The sequence below is a fragment of the Daphnia carinata genome, chromosome 5, assembly GCF_022539665.2.
Source record: "Daphnia carinata strain CSIRO-1 chromosome 5, CSIRO_AGI_Dcar_HiC_V3, whole genome shotgun sequence".
Taxonomy (NCBI): domain Eukaryota; kingdom Metazoa; phylum Arthropoda; class Branchiopoda; order Diplostraca; family Daphniidae; genus Daphnia; species Daphnia carinata.
Window position 1 is genome coordinate 6,950,483 of NC_081335.1, and position 22,385 is coordinate 6,972,867.

The window sequence follows — 22,385 nt, forward strand, 5'->3', positions numbered from 1 at the left end:
TACATGTTCCTTTTACTTGTCGTAGAAGACATTTGTTAATAAGTCATTGGTTTTAAGTAAAAATAAAGAAAAACGGTTTTGTTGTTCTCGACATAGCCCCATTTGATTGTGCTTTAACGAATGCGCTAATTCTGGACACTGTTTTCGAAGGGCATGGGCTGGCGGTCATTTTCATATTTTATGTTACGAGTTGGCACAGTGGATGAATGCCTGGATGGTGAGACGGAGGTCTGAGGTTCAATTCTCAGCAGCTCATATATAATCTTGTGTTTAATTAATACATTCGATGTATTAGGTACGATAGACGATGTCTGCCTATCATGTCTAATAAAATCCCGAATAAGTAACATTTTTGTCGGCATTTTGGGGTAACATTTAAATAGTATTTAAAAAAAGAAATTTTGTTACCAGAAGTTTGGTAGCTCAGAGGTAAAGCATTAGCCTCATGATAGTAAGGACTGCAGTTCAATCCCAGATAGAAGTTAAACTAAATAGTTACTTTACAAAACTCTAGGAAACTACCATACAGCAGTAAACATATAGTGACGAAGTAAAAAATCTTCAATGAGTTTTCTTTTTTCTGCAGTTTCTCTTACAAACTGCGATTCAAAAATATCGCATGAAATGTGAAAAAATCAAGAATGATGTAAAACAACAACAGCCATGTAGGGAAAATTTATATGAATCTATTAATCGCAATATTTGTTGATATTGCGTTAGTTGAAGATGTCTTTAGTGATTTCAAAATATCTCACAAATAGGGAAAAATTGCAAATCGAGTTAACTGAACTTTACATGTTGTGAACTGTCGGTATAGAACCATACCATTTGGTGTTAGCAATCCAACGTCTTACCATTAGGCCATGGTTAATAAAAAATATTTGAATCACAAAATATGTCACGTAGTATGTAGTCTGCTGTCCCAAATTAGTGTCATGGGAGCTTATGTAAAAAACATAAGAATTGCGATCACTGATTAGATAAATATTGTGACATGATTTTCACAAAATATTCAACAGCCATGCAGAGAAAACTTAAACAAATCAATTGGCACCAACATTGTTGATATATCTTTAGTTTAAGGTGTTCTTAATGATTTCAAAAATATCTCAGCAAATAGGAAAATTTCAAAAATGAGAATAAGGAAAATTAAATGTGATACCTTTACTTTTAAAATATCTCACAAAAAAGGGAAAAATGAGGAAAATGAAACTTAAAAATAGTTTGTGTACAGTATAGAACCATTATCCTTGAGGGTAGCAATCGAACGCCTTACGACTATGCCATGGTTAACAAAATATAGTTAAAAAGCATAACATGTCGTTTTGTTTGTAGTCTGCTGTCCCAAATTAGCGTCATGGGGCCTTATGTGAAAAACATAAAAATTGCAAATACCGATTATATGCATATATTCACATGATTTTCATAAAATATTCAACAGCCATGTAGAGAAAACTTAAACGTATCTATTGTTCCTAATATTATTGATATTGTAGTAGGTTGAGGTATTTTTAATGATTTCAAAATATCTCACAAAAAAGGGAAAAATGAGGAAATGAGGAAAACGAAACTTCCAAATAGTGCGTTGACAGTATAGAACCACTAACCTTTACGGTGGCAATCGAACGTCTTACGACTCTGCCATGGTTCACAGAAAATAACTAAAATGCATAACATGTGTTTTTTTATGTAGTCTGCTGTCCCAAATTAGCGTCACGGGAGCTTACGTAAAAAATATAAGAATTACAATCACCCATTATATAAATATTTTCATATGATTTTCATAAAATATTTAACAGCCATGTAGAGGAAACTTAAACGAATCTATTTATACCAGTATTGATGATATTGCTTTAGTTTAAGATGTTCTTATTGATTTTAAAATATCTCATCAAATACGAAAAAATTTAAAAATTAAGGAAATACAAGTAGTTGTGTAGTTTCCATACGGTACAGAACCATTAGCCTTTTGGTTGACAACTCAACATCTTACGATTATGCCATAGTGAGTGTAAAACTATTGAAAAGCAAAACATGTCCACTTGTATGTAGTCTGCTGTCCCAAATTAGCGTCACGGGGGCTTATGTAAAAAATATAAGAATTTAAATCATTGGTTAGATGAATATTGTCATATGATTTTCATAAAATATTTAACAGCCCTATGAAGAACATTTAAACTAATCTATTAATACCAAGATTTGTTGATATTGCGTTTGTTTAAAGTGTCTTTGGCGATTGTATAAAATCTCACAAAAGAAGATTAAAAATTACAAGTAATAGATAAATATTTGCACATGAGCCTCAATTGGTATTGAACCACCAACCTTCGAGTTGGTGTTCCAACACCGTACGACTATGCCACTGTCCTTTGATAATAGCAACACAACCTACCAACGTTATTTAGTTTATAGTCTGATGTCCCAAATTAGTGCCATGGGAGCTTATGTAAAAAATATGAAAATTGCCATCACAGGTTAGATGAATATTGTAAGCTGGATAAGGTGACGAAGTTTCTGATTTATAACCGGAATTTAGGCGAACCCAGGGAAGTAATAGTAATTGGAAAAATGTTAGCTTTGGATGATTAAAATGAATTAACAATCTCTCTTGAATAAAAAAAAAATCGTATGGTTAAAAAAAGTGAGCTGAAATGTATAAGCAATGAAATACAAGCAGCCACTATGTAGGGTTGAACCACCGATTTCCAAACTTGCACGCCAAATCCTTATGACTGTGCTATGAGCGTTTTGTAATTCTTGGTATACAACTTATACAAATCAATATAGTCTGCTGTCCAGATTTAGCGTCATGGGAGCTTATGGGAAAATAAACTAAAATCAGTCAGCAATTAAATAAATAGTATATGTCTACGTTAGTAACAAATCTAAACGCAGTGTTACGAAACAGTCGACGAACATTCTTACGGCGATATTTGGTAGGATAGGGCAAGTTAAAAACAATTTTTTTGGTTTAAAATTTCGGACATTTCGGCATGTTTACGGGAAGTGCTTATGCTTTATTCTCGAAAATTTCAATCACATTTATTTTTTCGTTTTTACCGCGGAACCTATAACCTATTGGCTACTTAAAGAGCGAAGTGTTTAATACAATTTTAAAAATCTATATTTTATGTTTTTGGGGTGAATTTCAATCGTAAGTTACCAGGCCTGAAAAATGAAGTCTCGTTTTGACAGCTCATTGTTTTGGTTGTTGAAAACATAAATTTCGCAATATTTTTCTATTGCACCCCCTTCGGTGTCTTAAGCTATTCGATTCAGAATTAAAAACTGAATCGAATGAATAAATTAGTTTTTAAAAATAAGACTGTCCAGAATTAGTAGAAATGTCCAATGAATTAGGGTTTTTGTCCGAAATTAGCAGATCGGCTTTACACGCATTCCCCCATAAGAAAGGCTGTTAGCCCAAACGCTGTCCCAATTCGCTCTTTTACCCTAGAATGCGACACACGTTTGCATATGTTGTGATACGCTTCAAAACGCATACACCAATATCGCACCGGTGGACCATTCTCCCTTATGACGGTTGGATAATGAACTAAATGATGAAATTTATTAATAGGGTTGATGTCCTTAAATAGTTTGTTAAAACAGAAAAATATTTGATTAATCAAGTCCTCTAGTATCACAGTGTGTTCCAATGCGATACTTGGGCAAAAACAATATCCATTATTCTGTTTAACATTAAAATAAGCTCAAAGTAGGGATCACCAGTTTCAATTAAATCTCCAATGATCAATGGAAGCATTCGGATCAAGCACCAATTTTGTGGCGCGCGCTGTTTTGTACTATAATTTCCCCTTTTTCGAATTAAAACATCTGTAAATTTTGGCGAAGGCTTGTTCTTCTTATCATAATAGCTGTAAATAAAGCGCTTTAAACGATTATTCAATTCCTCTGCTACGAAAAAGTTTTCAGTATTTTTCGAAAACTCACGAAACACAAGCATAATAATAAATGGAACTATTCCTTCCAAAAAATCATGCATACAATCAAGAATTAAATTGTTGGTTACGTGAAAATAACCACTTTTGTTCAAGTGGCAGTTAAATTTAATTCCAGTAAGTGGAGTGGATTGACCGTTTGTCAACTTTGCCTCTCTTGCAGCAACGTCATAATTCTCTTTAGTTCGCATTTCTAAACCATGCGTATTTGAGTTACGTTTTATTTGGTCTCTGCTCAAAAGGCAAAGTCGACAAAATTTCGTAGCAGATGGTGATGAAAATTCAAACAATTCATGAATGTCCTTTGTATCGCCGCAAACAGAAGAAATGGTACCGTGGATACGAAATCCTGGTAAATCAGAAACATCTAATAACATCCCTTGGTCAGATTCTAGAATTTCCATTTCTTTTAGTAATTCATCAATGAAAAATTTGAATTCGCTGTTTTTCAAATCTTTACTAAAGCAAACCGCAAAAGGATGAATGTTTGCAAGACGCGAATTTTCTAATGGAGCCAAATTTTCTATTCGAAAGCAAAACATACCCAACTCATGTTTTTTCGTCTTGCTGCCAAGCGGATTTGTGACTTCAGTTTCATCAAAAAAAATTTGGAAGCGAACTGCAAAGGGAAAACGTTTCAAAAAAGAACTATTTTAAAATTGTTGCTGTCCCTATGGCTTCTAATGAAACCATCCTCGCTTGTTACTTCTCTAAAATATTTCGAGCGGAAGTTGTTGTCTGAAAATAATATGCTCAAAGTTTCTCGTAAAGAAATATATTGGAAAGTTTTTTTTGTTCTTTTTGGAAATGATTCCCCTTAGAATTAATTCGAACAGGAGGATTACTTTCGTTTGATAGAAACACCGTCCTTGGCTCAACATAAGCGAAATGTGCTTTGAAATAGTTTAATCGCTTTTTTTGAGAATTGAAGTTTCTTAGAATCGACGTAAGAGATCCGGTTTTTTCACGCTGTTCATCATCTAGTTCAAAAATGGCGCCCAAATTATTTGCAATGTAATCTAACGCGGTGTTTGAAACTAAATGTTCCGATCTTTAATTTAACATAAACTTTGCGAAATCCCTTACAACTTGTTTTGATGCTTTATTATCTTCAGTAACAACAATAGTTGCATTTGACATTGCAATGTCATTTTCCATGGTTGTTACATCAATAACATGGACATCTTCGTCGGTATTTGGAAAGCTGATATTTTGTTTAACCTCTGGACTAATTTTACGCCGAGTTTTACTACACCGCATTAATTATTTCTGAAATTAGAAAAAGAATTAAAAGTCTCCGGACACCCGTTCTGAGCGCATACCAGTAGAGTTCCTCTTGCATCACCGGAAGTATGCATGGCATGCATAGCTCGTAGGTGAGAAGTAAAATTTTTAAATTCACCTTCGATAAAAGTACGGGTGAAATTTTTTGAAATGCACTGAAAACAAGAAAACCCCTCAATGTCCGACACCGCAGAATTAAAAGCCATAGTTGGAAAAACTGATGTTTTTAGCAGAAAAAAAAAGTTGGAGACTTATAGTATACCTTTAAGTTTTGCCGCAATACTTGAATCGAAGTTGATGGTTAGCAAAAATGATTCTAAATCGATTGCATTAAGTTCCGAAACATCAATAAGGCACGGAGCACAAGTTGGATAATTAGACGCCATGCGGAGAAGGAGAAAACGCCCCTACAACGGACAAAAGAACCAAAGTTAATTAAAATAAAGAAAGAAATTAGACCATCAATGTGAATTTGCTAAAATATCTCAATAACATAGAAAAATATATGTACCTTGAAAAATTTCGTTTCCCTCACCAAAAAACGTGAACTTGCACGAACCACACCCAATAAACAGAAGGTTATTGGTCAATAAATGGTAAATCACATCACATAAAATATCTCCGTAAAATAAAAAAATGTATATACCTTTGAATAGTAGAAAAAATCCGTTTCCCTCACAAAGAAACGTGAACTTGCACGACCCCCCAAAAACAGTAGGTTGTACGTCACTAAATTGTAAATCACTATTAATAATCACGGTACGAAAAAACCCACAATCGATACCACTATCAATAACACTGCTAATAAAAAAACGCACAAGCTGTAACGCAAAATGCAGAACACATCAAACAATGACTATTACAAATAATGAGTCACGAGCGACACTAGCTCCTTCGAAAAACTTTAAAGACTAATGAAAACCTCATGAAAAAAAACAGTAATCAGGGTGACCACACACATCTTCTAGTTGTACGTCCCTAAACACACAATGTAAATCTTCATAATATTTTACATAATAATAACATTGTAATATTTTAAAGTAACTTAAGCCAAGAACAATTTGATATAAGTAATAGATCGCTGAACATAACTGGGAAAACAATTTTGTGTATTACTTTTTAAATTAAGTGGAGTTACAATTGTTGAACTGGTACAAGCTCGTAGCTGTCAGGGTTTCCATGGTAACGCGTGTCAAAGCAGCAGCTTCACAGAAAAAAATTTTAAGTTTACTGCGTTCAATTTTAATATTTTTCTTTTTTCGGAACATTGTATAGCCTTTTTTGGTAAGTGTTTGGATATGTTGCATGAATTTTTCAAAACCCAAACGAAATCTCATTCTTGATAAATTTGCTTTGGTGGCGGACAATAGTCATACTAGGGTTTTATGTTATTCCCAGATTTCGATTTGTCATTCCAGGTATTATTTACTTATTGTATTTTACTTACTATTTAACTACGTTAAGAAACTGTGAAAGATAGATAAATTTGTTACCTAACTACATTCTTTGTTAACCTAGGAGTAAATAAAAGCAGTGAAAGACAAAAAAGTTCACGAGTCCCACAACTACTTATTTTATTTTGCATTATATTTAGTATTGGTGGTTTACAAAGGTATGGTTAACTGAATACACTTGTTGCCAAATATTATTTTTGTATACAGCATATAGTACATCAAAATCAATGGGAATATTGTATCCACAGGTCTCTTATACCAAACTTGTGGTTTTATTTTTGCGAACAGCTTTTCAAACACACTTCAACGATCTAATTGTGTGTACATTTGAATAAGTACTATGATTAACTAAATTATGAGTCCCTTAAACTGAAAGAAAATTTACCACATCTGAAAATGTATTTCAGCAGAAAAATAATTGATACAACTTTGTTGGACGCGATGATGTAGCCTACACAAATGTCTTCGCCAACGCCAACACAACAGTACTTTTCTTCAACATCGCTGTAATTTTCCCACATCACCAAAGCGTACATCTCACGACCATTGTCGTCAAGTTACTCCCCGATATATAATGTTCGGCCGTGATTGGCGGTGAAATAGGACTGAAACGAAATAGGACTGAAAATTTCCAGTCCTATTTCTACCGGAGAAATAGGACTGGGAGAAATAGGACTGACTTTTAAAAACTTTTAGGACAGTCCTATTTCTCCATGGCATCAGTCCTATTTCTCCTCGGCATCATTCCTATTTCTCCTTAGAAATAGTACTACTTCACTTACCTTGTTCCAAGGGGAACGATGAGCCTCCAATCCAGTAGGCAATGTATTGTACAAGAGCGCCGGCTTATATCCATTTCTCTTTTTCAAAAACCGATGGCGTTTACTCATTATTTAAATGGTTCACAAATGTTTTATCTCTTATCCTATTTTTATTTTTATTGCTGGGGGACATGAATTATTTTGAATCTAATGGAGTTCATTGAATAAAATATTATTAGAGCAAAATCAGAATATGTAAGAGCTGTATATAACGAAAGATGTATGAAATAGTAAAACATTAGTTCAATTGGAAAAGTTGGTTATGACCACATAATGTGCGATATAAGTAATAAATATTTCTGTAGTATGTCTAATAGTAGTTTGTTAAATGAACTCTATTAAATACAATATAGTTCATGTTCTCCTGTAATTTAAATTAAAATAGGATAAGAAAAAAAAGTTTTGTGAACCATTTATCTAATGAGTTAACACCATCGGTTTTTTTAAAAGGGAAACGGATATAACCCGCCGCTCTTACGTAATACATTGCCTACCGGATTGGAGGCTCATCGTTCCGCTTGGAACAAGGTAAATGAAACAGAACTATTTCTAAGGAGAAATAGGACTGATGACGTGGAGAAATAGGACTGTCCTAAAAGTTTTAAAAAATCAGTGCTATTTCTTCCAGTCCTATTTCTCCGGTAGAAATAGGACTGGAAATATTCAGTCCTATTTCTTTTCAGTCCTATTTCACCGGCTACCTCGGCCGTCGTCCATTTTAGCGAGGTCGTTTCACATTTCATGCCTACCAATTCTTTCCTTGTGGTAGACACCTAGTGCTATACCAAATAGCAGAGGACTGGTAGATACCTTACCAATCTCCTACTTTCTGAAAGCAGACAATTTTTTCTACCATTCCTCTACCTTTTCAGTTCTACCACGTATGATAGTCGAAAAGTAGGAAGATGGTAGAAGGCAAAAACTGAGAGTGTAGGTTACATTTTTTTTCATTGACATTTTTCTCTTTTTCAGACAGGTACACTATCTTTGAGGTAATAACCTTCCTTGTTAAAGAAACAGTAATAACAGATTTCTATCGATTCCACTACCCGGAAATCAGCGTTGCACGCAAGCCAGTAGTATATTTTTATACGTCTGGCAACGGATGAAAATTATGACAACAGCAGATGATGAAAACGAAATAGAAGAGACCACTTCGGTGTGTTGTGATTCTTGTTCAAATTGTTTTACATTGTGGAAATTAAATGTCTTTCTATTTGACGGTTTTTCTGTTTCATAGTGAGGTTTTCCGCCGTCATTTGCGTTGGACATCAGCAGATATTAGTATACATTTCGGCAATATGACTGGGAGAAAGTGAGGTATACCAATTCAACCTGCACAGCACGTAAGTAGCGTTTTGTCTGATTTTTTTCGTTGAATGTGCAGGTTTTCAGTTTTTTCGTTTATTACTTTTTGGTTATTCGCCATTATGAAGTTTCATCTACCTGGCAATGCGTATCAATTTGATATTGCCCCTCTAGACTGGATAAGGAAATCAAGCAATAGAAGTACGTGTTACTGGCCTGGTGAGGATAAAGCCCAAAATGGAAAAGAGTTGGTAAATCTAATCACCAAGAATGCAGTGGTGGATAAAGAAACATGGTCGTTCTTTACCAATATATATTATGTTAGTTTACCAAAATTACTTTCTGCCTATTCATTAGCCTAAGAAAATACATTCATCATTGTAGGTAAAACGCCTCTCGAGTTCGTTATTATTATTATTTTATTGTCGAAATTCCATAAAGTCATTTACACTACGAAGATAATGCTTTACAACTGTCTGTGACAAGAGTTCTCGATCTTGCAATTGCGGAACATCCTATTGCGCCTGACACTGAAACTTGGTAAAAATACATTCATAGTCTGATTTGAAATTTTCCTTTTCTTAGTTAACATGGTGTCGTACTTGGAAGTCGTAAGAGGTTTAACAGAACAAAATCAGCGAAGCAGAATGCTGTTTCAACAAGACTTTGACAAACTTTACATTCAAAGGCAGATGTTATGAAATTATCCCAGTAATAGTTAAAACATTTAGGAAAAAATTAAAAAGCGTTATTCTCCCTTGAACAATCTTCGCACGTATCTTATACAGTACCAGCCCTTAGTGACCGAACACTTAGGGGTTTTGGGGCTATTTTACATGGCGTCTTGTGGCGGTAGGTGCTTAGCGTACATAAAAAAAAGGGACAGTAAAAATGACGACAAAAGAGTTTTCTTCTGTTAATTTATTTTCTAACTATAAAATTTGTTGACTAGCATGCTAGTCATAAAATATCCGAACACCGCGTTTAGCTTATGGGATAACTGATGGCACTACCTCATTTTTTAGAAATTTTCTTAACATACAAGGAAATGTTTTCTAGACCACGTAATAACATTATTCAATAGGATATTCATTAGCCCGTATGTCCTTATAGTGTTATATCACTTAAAATAAACTATGTTAGGAAAGGAAATTTTTGAAGTGAAGACGGTGCTTTTGTCCGTTAAAAATAGCTTATCTTTCTCCCACTTCAGGTACTGAACTCAATAGGATATTTTTTAGAGTGGAACTCATTTGCATGGTTTTCAATCATAAGCACTGTTTTTTAAAAAGTCTTGAATTTTGGCGAAATTTGTACTTAAATCGGACTCTGCCAGCTAGGGGAAAATATTACATAAAAAAATTTAGGGGAGGTTCCCCCGAAGTGGTTAAAGTGACACCTAAGTTAAGACACATATTTAGCGAAAAATGAAACCAAATGGCCCGTTCGTGTAAAAGTTATTTACATGAATAATTGAAATAATAGCAGTAAATCCAGCTTAAAATGATCCCTTTTGTTAATGTATCTTAGTTAACAGATTAGGATAAGCACAAAAGTATAGATTTCAAACTGTGCAATTACAAACACAATGAAGAAGTCTTCATTTTGCCTACCAGTGCGGAAAAGGAATGAACAGGTGCACAAGTATCAGTTGCTCCGTACTTTACGCCTAAAACGTAGGACTGAAGAAACAACAATGCGTTTTGAACCTTGTCGGCGTATTTAAAGTCAAAGACGTAATCCAATAACAGCATCCGCAGTTGTGTGAGATCTCATAAAAGGATCAGGGATGGTAGCGCGTGGTTGGAACAGAAAACTCATTTTTTGTTCCTCACGATTACAAAAATCGTCAAACTAAGCTAAAAAAATATTTAGATTTGTAGCCAATTATTTTAGCTACCTAAAATAATTTTTTTGGGGGGGGTTCGGTACAGGTGAACATCTGTTATGGGTGAAAAACTGGAGGTACCCCAAGATGTTTCAATTGCCAATCCTTCTGGGCAATTGAAACAGGGCGTCTGGACAATTTAAACGTGGGTTTTCCCATACGGAAGCTCCCATTTTTATGAAGAAACCAAAATGACAATATCTCAGCATCTGGGATACGTATTTTGATGAAACTTTTACAGTAATACAAACAATTTTAATCTTTATTTTTTGAGATATTTTATAACTTTTTGTAGTAACTAAATATTATTTAATGAATATCGGTAGTTTCCTGAATTACCTTCAGGACAACGTCACTGATCTCAACCGTCTCTGATCAACTGAGATGCTATCAGTAAACGCAAGCTTTTTTCGAGTCATTTGTTTCTTCCTTTTCATTTCAGCTGCGTTTAACGCATTCCTTTCTGGTGTATCTGTCAGAATGGATGTTCCACGCTTCTGACCTCGGTGTATCGTTTTTCTTGGTAGAGTTACTGGCAGTGGCAAAATCATAGCTGGATTAAATCTGACGGTGGCCTCCATATCTTCTATTGGGAAACTAGTTATCTGTTGACTTTCGAATGGGACGGCGCTACGGGCGTTAGGCTCTAAGACATGCGCTTCGTCGGAGGCAACCTCATTAACTAAAAAAATATATAGAGTATTATTCGGCCAAACGTTTGTCTGACTCACGTTTTAAGGATTACCTTCTGTGGATACGGTAGGTTGTGTTCATTCTAAACATCGGTCGCTGACATTATAAGGTGAGAAATCATCCTCAGTGAAAATGTCACGATCAAACGGACAAATTCCGCAAACCTTGAATCCGTTAACTACATTTTCTTGTCTAGTTGCTTTTGGTAATGCAATACCAACTATACTGGCAATATGCTCTATTTTCATTGTCCGGTCTGGATTATTCACCATCCATGCGGAACAAGCAGAGCTAAAGTATTTCTTCAAGAGTTCAAACACAGAACGGTCTAAGGGCTGGAGTTTGTGGGTGCAGTGAGGAGGCAGTGTTTTAATACTACTCCATTTTCCCTACAAAAATCAATAACCTCCGCGCTCAAGTGTGAGTGGTGGTTATCCAGTATGAATAAAACCTTGCGTTGCGGGGTAGGTCTGCAACACGCCACAAAATGTTGCATATAAAATAAAAATTCTGGTTGGGACATCCAACCACTTCCATTACATCTGCCAATGCATCCGGTAGGTCCTCTATGAAGGTTAACGGGATTGCCCCTTTTTCGTGGATACAGAAATGCGGGCTGGATGACATTTCCCGTTGCACTAACTGATAGCCCTAGCGTGACAAGTGTGCCCCGTTCACCTGACGTCATTGATCCAACTGTCTTTACACACTTTACCTTTTACTACTTTTACCTTTTAATCACTTTACCAGGTTTGTGGCAAGCCGTCAGTCCTATTCTCATATCATATGATATGTTCATATGATAGTTTAAATAATGGTAGTTTTATTTTCCTAAAATATACCTGTTTCGTCGAAGTTATATATTTCTCTTGGGATAAACTTGTACTTCTGTAGAACACCGTAAAGGTTGTCGAAAAACATTGAAACCGTGTATTTGTCAAAGGCAGTTACTCGTGCATAACTGGTGGCCTGGACAGGTCTTACTGAAAGACGAAGAAACCCATCTATGCAATGTTTGGTGATGTTTTAAAAACTAGCATTAACAAATGAATATAAACTACCTCGCTCCCAATATTCAGGGCATTTCAGTTTTAATTTTGTAGCAAAATGGTATGCTATTTTCCGAAGATCAATGGTACTTAACCCATAGTACCTTTTTTGAGCGTCTACTACATACTTTTCAAGTGATTTTTCTTGTTGAGCACTGAAAATTTTATTAGCTGGATGATAACCTATTCTAGGTGGTTCACCGTTTCTTTTTCTCACAAGGAACCTATATAACGTCCGCACTGATTCACCAAAAGTTCTTGCAGCTTCCCTGTATGTCAAAGTATCATCCATTTTCGGATCTGCGGCTTCTTCCATGACAGAGATAGGTGTTCGTCCCCTATCTGACACTCTATTTTTGGACATCGCTTTTCCTCACCACATGAAATACACAACAGAATTCAAAAACAAGATTCTAAAAGAGTTCTGTTAATCCGCTTACTAGGGCTATAACACCGTTGCCAGACTACAGTAAGGGGGCCGTGCATACGGAAAGGTCGCAATTGGAAAAAGGTGTTCCAATTGCATGGGTCTTCACGGAGTTTTAATGTTAGAGGATATAGAAACGAGCTAGGAAAAAAAAAGTGTAATTAGTTTATAGAAAATGAATTAGGAATGATTTAAGACCTTTTTTTATAATTTCTTCTATCGTTTAAGGGGTTAAAATAAAAAAGTTGTCTAGGCAAAAAACTAAAAATGGGCCGTAAAAAAAATTTGTTTGGGATAACTCGAAAACTTTTATAGTCTAAAGCTTCTAATTTTTTCTGAAAATAACAATCCTAATTCCTATTACCTCAAATTTTTTAACAAAATCCCTATCATACTTCGAGTGGTATAATTTTTGTTTCAATTGCCTAGCGCTCCAATTACGGCCTACCTGCCCTACTTTCCAAAATGAGGTGGATTGTCGATCTAATCTTAAGTGTAAGGAACGGCTAGCCAAACTCTTGACATTCTCCCCTCGTTTCCCACGTTTGCAACCCTTTTCTCTTCTTCCGACATCAGGTCATATACCGTTGGCTCTGGCCTTCAACCTTCCTTCTACTTGGCCTTCACACCTGTCAATTCTTTACATAGGTGTTACATTTACACGCAGAATATCAATTTCCTTTGGGACACCTAACCCTTAATGACATTGCTTCTTCGTATAAATGTTACCTTTTCCCAGTCAGTCAGTCAGCCCAGTTTCAGGTGTCATCTCAGTCAGTCCCTTTTCAATAATTCTTCAGTTCAGTCTACTTCAATTCAGAAAACTAACTAACTACTAAAGATTCCTTGGGGATCATTTTATAAAAAAACGGAAGGTCAAGTTGGTTAGCACTTTAGGGGAAGAAGGGATTTTGCTGTGCAAATGTAACACGTAGGCTCTCCGTGGGAACCAAGGTCGACATTGGGAAAAGCCTGCGGCTGGTCGTTTCTTGCAATAGGGTGAACGGCGATTCTCTTGTTTCCTGCGCGATGCAACTTGCAAGGTTAGCTGATTCCTATTAACTTAAAAAATAGTTAGATAACATTTTATTGGTAAGAGGTAATTCATCTTACCATTCTAGAATCGACCAAACGTCGAGCTGCTTTATCTCCTTTTCCTTTTCCAGGAACCAAGATTCATAATTATGATTCAAGAATATAGAATTATAATTCAACGGTAGCTATGGAAAACATTTCTTGGGCAAAATAAAAAATAAACAGTAAGTTATTAGCACGTTTGCGATTGTTTAGTGTATTATATTACCAGGTTCAGTTTTCTGAAAAAGTTTTGGCGATAAATGAGACGTCATTTTTTTTTGTTTGCAGTTTTTGCTGCCTTACCGATGAATTTGGTTCGAGTGAATCCATATTTCTCGAAAAACCTCACGTTATTTCTTCATGTTTAATTCAAACTCGAAGAACAGCTATAATCAAAGAATTTCTGTTGTCAATCACTAAATATTTTGCATTTTAACAAATGCATTGAATTTATTTTGATACTTACAAAAGTTTGATGTTAAAGAAAGGGGCAGTGGCTGCCTATGACTTTGTCAATTCTGCTTAATTCAGGAATCCATTTCATAACACGACCTCTTCTGAAAGAGACAGAAAGTTTGACGAGATTGGGATCATGGATCAACCAACTTCCTTTGGATGTCTGACCTAAAGCGATTTGCTAATTTATAGGTGGCTGGCAGTGGCATCAAGATAGTATTCCTTTTTTTAAACACAGGTTTTACACATTTTTCCTTTGCTGGGGGATCGGCTGTAATTGCGAAGCAGCTTTTTCTTCTTCATGTCTTTCGCCACACTTTTAATATTTTGAGCATTGTCATCACAGCTACTGCCAAGTATGTCAGTACTGGTTTCATCAGAATTGTAAAAAATTAAGTTTTCGTCTAAGGAAGCTACCAAAATATTATTAGTGAAATTACATTGATTTTCTAAACTAATTTTCAGAAAACTTGGTACCATTAACTCATTTTCAAAAGTTAAATGCCGTTTGAAATATCCAAAGCTACAGCGGCGCACGCCATGGCAATAACAGGAAACATGCTCAGCCGGCGGAAGTGTGATAGGGGCCTCGAGCCGTGGTCGTACATGACGCACCTTTCTTAGTTCCGCCTGTTGGAGGCGTAGCGCTAGCGCACTTAGAGCGGCTCCCGTTTAGTGTGTCTGGCGTGGTACATGCACTACACGTCACACCCACTTCTAGGCTAGCGTAAGCTGCCGCCAAGTGTAACAAAAGCGGTTTTCGTTTCATTACAAACGTAAACTAATTTCCAAAAAGCCATCTACACCATGTGAAATAACAGACGTAGAAACAACTGACATGGTTGTGGGAACCACAACTGGGCTGTCTAGGAAAAAGAAACAAGTAACCTGCATTGTGTTTACTGTGCTTACTAATGCTCTCAACTATATCAATATCAGATCCACTATTACATGATTCTGAATAACAATAAAGAAATCACGTTAACTGTGGAATTCTCCTGCCAAAAATTTGTCTGCTCAATGAGTACAATGGCTAATTCAGTTAACAACATGACAAGTTCACAATCACAAGTAAGTTGAACAGGCAAAACTTACCAAAATTGTCTCATCAAATTGTCATTGTGTTCGTATTTGTTTAAATTTATAAGAACTAGAATTCATTTTGTGTTCTTCGAGTTTCCTTCGTATAACTTTTTTCCCTTTTTCATTTCTAACGGAAGCCTGGGATCCACAATTTTTGTCTTTCCATAAGCTCGTGACATCAGGTAGACATGAAGGATGTTTAGTCCGGAACGATACTAGCAAAAAGTTTAAATTAAGTTATCAGTTGTCACTATTAAAAAGATGTTAAACTACCATGTTAATCCAGAAAGTCCTTAAGAAAATTAATATTAACCAAAGGTTTCCTACTCTTTGACCTCAAAATTGTGATGTTTTTAAAACATAGAAGCTGTTGCTTACAGATTCTTAAAAAACAGATTTGTTAAATAGTTCAATCAAAATGTCTGAAGAAACTTCGAAATATAATCACTTAACTAAGTTCATATTATACAAAAATCTGTAAAAAATTTAATTGGAGGCTCAGTTTATTTTAGAAGATGTTATTTTAACTTTTAACCCAAACCACAAAACACACAGAAGCCTGCAGTAACCAAAGTGGCATAAAAAAAACAAAGTTGTCTGGTATTGAAGTAGAGAGGGAATTCGTCTGCTAACGATGAAAGGAGGAAATAAGCCGTTAGATGGTGCGCCGAAATTTGCCATGGCGGCTTTTCCTATTCCGTGTCCCATCTCCTTATCTCTGCTCTTGGTCATCAATTTTGTTGTTATCAAACCAAGGTAAAAAAATGTTTCATTCTCATAAAAAAACCCAATTTCAAAATTATCATCTAAATCCTCGTTTCCTTTAGTTTAATCTAGAAGCTCACTGAAATCTAAAAGTTGGTGATAGTTGCCCCGTCGTTGGAAAACCTTGAAAGATTGCAAATTATTATTAAAATTTACAGTGTGATACATTTCTACCAGCAATACATATTGTTCCAACTTCCAAGTGCCCGTAAATAGCTTTAATAATGCCAAATTCACCACTTGGTCGAGAAACTATTTTGCACAGCAAAAAGTGTTTCTTTTTTTGGTGGAATTACACTTTGATGGAACTAAGAGTAATCCGTGGTAAACTACGCATAGAAATTTCGCCAATGGTATTACATGGAATGGAAAATTTTTCGGCAATTAGCCTACAATACTTTCTAGAAACCAGAAAATTTTTTTTTGGGGGGGGCTGCCACTTTAACGTTAAGGTATAATAAAGGGTTTTTATAAAATTTGAAAACAAATATAGATACTGTACCCAGACAGCACACTTCCGTCTTTAAGACGACGTTTGTCCTAGTCAACGGGACTGTGCCTACCATATTAAAATCGCCCCAGAATGGTCCGAAAGGCGACCAATTCTGGTATTTATGACCGCCAAACCAGGGATAAAAAGGGCTTTTGTAGGTTTTTTGTACGGTGACGTGGGCCTAAAGACGTCTTTTGGTCGGGCCTAAGGACGTGTTTTATTGGGTCAATAAAAGTTTTTTGGCCGCTCGTAAATAACGTTAGAGGCACAGTGAAAAAAAGAATTTTGTGGTTGGAATCGAACTCGGGTCTTCCACACTACAGTTAGATGCCCTTTCCACTGGCCCATTCTACAAAAGGTAAACGTAGTATTCCAAGCAGTACGAGTAAAAACATAGGAAAATACTTATTATGATATAATAATATAAAATATCTTGTGTATGATGTGTATGATTTGTTAATTTTTTAAGGAAATGAATTATTTTATATTTAAGTCCTATCATAACTAATGCTTGTTTTGAGCATTTCTTATGCTAAATTAATGTAAATATTTTCCTGACTCCCTTTTTTCTAGCTTACACTTATTTCAATAGATTGATTCTCGTAAGCTATTTGATAAGGCATAAATCCGTCTTTTTCACAGGGTTTCGAACCGCGCAAAGTCGTGAAATATGCCTAGTTTGGGACCGATAAAAACGGTTTCTTTTTGTGCGCGTTGGGTTGCACGTTTTGGTGAAGAAGACCTAGTTTGGGCCTGACAAAACCTGTCTTTTTTCGGTCCTATATAATGTTTTTAGGACGTTTCTTATCCCGGTAAAAACCAGGCGTTTTGTCTGGGTTTTAGACTATGTGTATTTTGGTTAAAAAGCCTGATTTCTGCCCAATAAAAGACGTCTTTTTCATAGCGTTTCGAACCGCGTAAGGGCGTGGAATATTCCTAGTTTGGGCACGATAAAAACCGTTTCTTTTATTGCGCTTCGGACCGCAGGATTTGGCAAAGAAGAACCAGTCTGGGCCTGATAAAAGCTGTCTTTTTCCGGCCCTACATTACACTGTAAAAAAAAGCCTCGATTTTCGGTTAAATTTGCACCTAAGTCAGACTCTGCCAGTTAGGTGAAAATATCACATAAAAAAAAATTTGGGGGAGGCTCCCTAAAATTGGTAAAAGTCCTCCAAAAAGTGGTTAAAATGACACCTAGGTTAAACCACATATTTACCGGGAAATGAAATCAAATGACCCGTTCGTGTACTCGTTATTTATATGAATATTTGAAATCATAGCTGTAAATCCAACTGAAAATGTTATTTATTGTTAATGTATCTTAGTTAACATATTAAGATGACAGAAAAGTATAGATTTCGAACTCTATGCAATTACAAACACAATGAAGAAGTCTTCATTTTATCCACCAATGCGGAAAGAGAATGAACAGATGCACAAGTATCAGTTGCTTTGTCCTTTACGCCTAAAACATAGGACTGAAGATACAACAATGCGCTTTGAACCTTACCGTTGTATTTAAAGTGGAAGACGTGATAGGTCGCCATTTATCTATTAACAGCCTTTGCAGTTGTGTGGAATCTCACAAATGAATTACTCTCCAAAATGACGTGGATTGTCGATCCAATGTATAGGATGAATCGTGGTCCTTTTGTTTCTTGCTCGATGCAACTTGCTAGGTTAGCTGATTCCTAACAATTAAAACAATAGTCAGATAAAATTTTATTGGTCTCTTTACCAGTCTGTAAATCTATTTGATTAAATTATCTTTCATCAGACAGACAGAGGAGATACAACGTAAAGTCCCTATATACAATATTTATATTTTTTAAGTCCATGGAAATGGCAAACAAAATAAATTCTACTTACTAGTTTTGTGGCTTCTGAAGCACTTGTTCTTCTGTTGAAAAGACAGATGCTGCAGTTTCAATATTTCGCTCAAAGAATGTGGGCTTGTGTGACTACAAATGTTTTCTTAGCCCATCTCTGGTTGGATATCTTCTTTCACAACGAGTCAATCAATGTGCATCAAATGTACGATCACCTCAATGAACTGTCCTATAATGTGATAGCATTTCTATTTGTGTCCGTGTACGAACAGTGCAATTCACGACTACACATTGGATTACTAACGGCGAAGGGCAGCGAATATACATAGGGGAGGGTGGGCGCAATTGGAACACGCGGCAATTGAAACAAAAATTCTACCACTTAAAGTATGTAAGAGATTTTGTTTAAAAAATTTGAACTAACGGGAATTAGGGTTCTACATTTTTAGAAAAAATTTGAGGCTTTAGAATTTAAAAGTTTTCGAATTATCCCAGAAAATTGTTTTTTGACTGTCCATTTGTTGTTTTTTTGCAGACAATTTTTTCGTTTTCACACTGAAAACGATGGAAAAAATCATTAAAAAAGGTCTCCAATCATTCGTCATTCATTAAGCTATAAGTTGATCACATTAATTTTTTTCTAGCTTAACTTTATCACCTATAAAAATTAAAACTCCGAGAAGACCCATGGTCGGAGCAATTGGAACACCTTGTTCCAATGAATGAGTATCCCTGATTCTGAGATATCGTCATTTTAGTTTTTTCGTAAAACGCGGGAGCTCTCTTATGGAAAACCCACGTTTCAATTGCCCAGACGCCCTGTTTCAATTGCCGAGTAGAATTGGCAATTGAAACAACTTGGGGTACCTCCGGTTTTTTACTCATAGCACATATTAAACTTTGCCGAACCCACCCAAAAAAAATACTGTTATGTAGCTGAGATAACTGGCTACAAATTTATATATTTTTTACTTTACTTGGACGATTTTTGTAATCGTACGGAACAAAAATAAGTTTTGTGTTCCAACCACGCCCACCCTCCCCTACTGTACTAATCGGAGGCAAACAGTGCTACACATTTAAATTCACGTATTAATATGGCATACCTGTATTTTCTACTTGAATTTCTATGATGTAGCAAATCTGGAACTCACAAGAGTTAAAAGTCAGAGCACAATAGACGAACTATTTTTATGATGTCTGACCGTTTCAAGTTTCATGAAAACATTTTCAAGAAAGCCAGTAAAAGTAGAAATCAGATTTCTAGTTAGATAATTTTCAAGTTATTTTCTAAATAGAAAACTGCATTTGGCTTTTGAACGCTTGATTTTGTGTTTTGTTTAGATATTGTTTTTACTCATACCATGGGCGTGCCTCGCGTCAACCAATAACTAATTTCGTTTCTGTGAATTTAGCAGATGAATGTTCTGGCTGTCTGAAGGAAACTCATGTGTTCCATTATAAAAAAATCAAATCATTGGTTTCCTTTTCTTCGTATTTGTGAAATTCCCTTTAATTTGGTAATATGGCGCGACAAAATGAGATCAAAAGCCCAAGGGAACTTTGGTCGGAGATTACAACTGATCGGATATAATTAAATTAATAAATAATAAATTAATTATAATTGGTAGGAGCTATTAAAACTTGATCGATTAATGTCAAATACGCCTTTTTTTGTTTTTTTTCTTCAAAAGGTATTACTTACCTTAGGTCAAACCATTAAACATTTGCAACAAGGTATACTATGCAAAAAATATATACACTTGTTATGAAGTTAATTGAATCACGGTGAAATCGGAAAATTTAACGCAGTTTTTCGCCTAAAATAGAATAAGCTTATTATTTATTTGTTTATTTATTTATTATTATTAATTTGTCATCGGTAATCACTATCCTCACTTGTTGTTTCACTATTGTCAATATTTCTCAAATCAATCATCAATTCATCCAACCAGTCCGGATCATAGCCTAATGGTGATTCACTATATGTACTACTTTGCATGTTTATTGTAAATTCGTCTGCAATTTTTTTGCTTAACGGTGCAATCACGCAAAATTAGCATTATTTAAATACGACTTTGGGTCTTAAATCCAACAATTTGTTGGCTTGACAAATGGCAAAATTCAAGTACAAAAAACTCAAAAGTCAGCTGTAGAATGAACTTGACTTCCAAATTGTATTTTCAGAATTGTACTTTTAAAGAAAAGTACGAAAAACCATAAGTCAAGTACAAAACTTGACTTAAATCGACCTTAGTCAAGCCAGTGAAAGTAGAAATCGAATTTCAAGCTAGATAATTTTCAAGTAATATTCTCAATAGAAAACTGCACTTTACTTTTGAACCCTTGACTTTTTGTTTCGTTTAGTTACTGACTTTACTTGTATCGCGTCAACCAATAGCTAGTTTAGTTTCAGTGAATTTAGCAGACGAATGTTCAACCTGTCTGAAGGAAAACTCATGTGTGCGAACAACCTTAAGATAAAGCGGTTTTCGCAATCATATCAGCCACCAGCAAAGAAAAAATGTGTAAAACCTGTGTTAAAAAAAAAAGGAATACCATCTTCCGTGCCACTGCCTGCCTGCCTCCCTAAACATTACTAGAGCGCTTTAGTCTAGACATCCAACAGAAGTTGGGTGATCTAAAAGCAGTGTTAATGGCCAAAGAACATTAGCTTTACTTCGTGAAGCGGCCAATTCTATTCAACTTTACAGTCCCAAGCCGTCAGGGTTTGAAATGAATAACATCGTGGCACAAAGCTTGGTGAACTGTCTACATTCATCTACACTTTCAACTGTTGAAGCAAAACACGTAAGTATTCCAGTGTATAATTGTATTGTCTCATTAAGCATCTTTTTTTTTATGTAGAGAAACTCGATTTATAAATTGAAAAGGATCGTGGAAAGAAGGCGGACAGAAACTCGCATCAGTGAGGTATAAGCTAAACATGATGTGGGCCATTATGTTAAATGAAATAATTCCGGTCCTACCAAATACCCTCACATGACAATAGGAAAATTTGTGCGAATTGGTTTTAGATAACAGCGATGACATATCTTACGGTTAAAAAAGTAACCAAGATGTTAGAGATTTATGAAAACGGAACGCCCTCTTATAGTACTGCAGTGGACAATCTCGTCAAACTTACTTTCTCCATCTGAACACTGTTAAAAATACGTACTTTTTTCGGAAATTTACCTCCTCTAAAATCGGTAATTTTATTTAAAAACGTAAAAAATATGGTGAATTTTCACCCGAAAAATACATTGTGGGTTTTGCACACCAGATAACGGGGTTGACGCACCAGAAAATGGTGTTAAATAACTAAAAAACGAAGTTGTTACCCCGAAAGGTGGCGCTGTTAATTGTTTATGTTTTCATGAAACTTGAAAAGGCCAGACATCATAAAAATATCCCAGACAGCACCGTTCCGTCTTTAAGACGTCTTTTTTCCTAGTGAACGGGACGGTGCCTACCGTATTGAAAACGTCCCAGAATGAGCCGAAAGTCGACCAATTCTGGTATTTATGACCGCCAAACCTGGGTTATAAACGGGCTTTTGTAGTGTTCTTATACGGTGACGTAGTCCTAAAGACGTCTTTTGGTTGGGGCAATAAACGTCTTTTTTCGGTATTTCTGGTCCCAAACAGGGTTTATTTATGGAACAAAAATAGGCCTTTTCTTATTTGATTGATTTTTTGACGGATTTCACAATAAAAAAATAGATGAGCAATCGAAATACAAAACGAAATTCTTGTTTATTTGGATACAATTACTGGATTGTTGCTTACGTTAC